The sequence below is a fragment of the Etheostoma cragini genome, chromosome 16 (assembly GCF_013103735.1).
Source record: "Etheostoma cragini isolate CJK2018 chromosome 16, CSU_Ecrag_1.0, whole genome shotgun sequence".
In the NCBI taxonomy this organism is placed as follows: domain Eukaryota; kingdom Metazoa; phylum Chordata; class Actinopteri; order Perciformes; family Percidae; genus Etheostoma; species Etheostoma cragini.
The window spans coordinates 6609131-6610645 of NC_048422.1; positions in this window are offsets into that span (position 1 = coordinate 6609131).

Here is a 1515-nt window from a genome sequence, read left to right on the forward strand (position 1 = left end):
GGGGAGGACGAGGGCCTACAACCATCCATCATAACCGGCCCTCATGAGGAATGCCAGCTCCTTCAAACTAGGGCCAACCCTACTTTTGGTGACCTTTGACCTCTTGGGCCTAAACCAAGAAGATGATTAGAGCCATCAGGAATGAGATGGAGGGGATCTGGCTTTAAGTGGTTAGGGTTAGGTATTTTAATTAGCAGTAGGGCTTCATCTGATTATTATTTTAATTACCTATTAGTCCAATTGTTTCCCATGCAGGAATTCCATCCCAGCTGTTCTAATGCCTTAAAACAGCACATGAATGTTATGTTTAAATAGCACAAGCAGCTGTGTGAATTCGGACTCGTCTGTCAGCTAAGGCAGAAGGAGTAGGACGTAGCTGTACAACCACAAAACCTTGTTGTGGAGGAGCTTGGGATTGTTTATGGGATGACAGAAGTTGTGACTTGGATAAAAAACTGTTTGTTTTCTGTTTCCTTTAACACTCGTCGTTGGTTTCTTCCAAACCAAATTGTTTCCAGTTGACGATGAACGTTTCCTAACTATAACACAGTACATACTTTAAGCCAAACCATGATGTTTCCCTTAACCCAATGAATAACTTGTTTCCTTAGATAAACATAACCAAGAACCAGATCAGTAAACACTAATTTGAATAGTTTTGTTGCAGTTACTTGGCAGTAAGGATGAACTTTTAATAGTTATATGATTACTTTTTTCATTAACAAGTAGTGTCAGAGACGTTTCAGTTATTAATCCTAGTGCTAGTCCTTTGTTACTTTACTATTTGAGGGCCGGTTTGTTTGCTGTCTCAACAGTGCATGGATGGATGGATGATATCATCTCTCTGCGTTTAGGGGACAGACTGCAGTGGGACGGGCAGGAGGTGGGTGGGGAGGCAGTTAGCCAGAGGAGAAATGTGCCTGCCCGTAATTGAAAAGTACGTGAGTAGTTAGCTGCCAGGTAGCCAGTGTTAGCTTTGGTTGTTGAAGCTTGTTTTGTTTTTTACATTGTGTGGATGCCGTCTTGGCAAAAAGTAGTCCTAGAAACACTTACTGTAGCAGGAACTACCACAGTGGCAGTTTGAGTTCTTTGCCAGCGTTTAATGTCTTTTTGAGGCCAGATGTTGTCAACGCAAGGGTTTTACCACTCCCACTTTACACCCCTGACCTGATGACATACAGGTCAGCTGAAGACATGAACGGGGAGAGAGGGGGAATGACATGCAGCAAAGGGTTGGAGTCAAAACTGTGGCCAATGCATCAAGGAGTGCACCTCTGTATTTGGGCGCCTGCTTTCCCAGGTGAGCTACACAGGCGCCCAGGTGTGTAGTTGATATCAAGATGAAGGCAGAGTTGGAATATGGGTGTGGTTTGAGAAAGGGTGCTGGAAGTAGGGAAGGGGCTGCTGGCACTTTATGCCCCTGGACTGGTGTCATCCCATCACAAAATGCTCTATAGTTACTACTGTGGAAGCCTGTTGTTAGTTAAGGGAATGAATTTACTTTTTCAATATGTA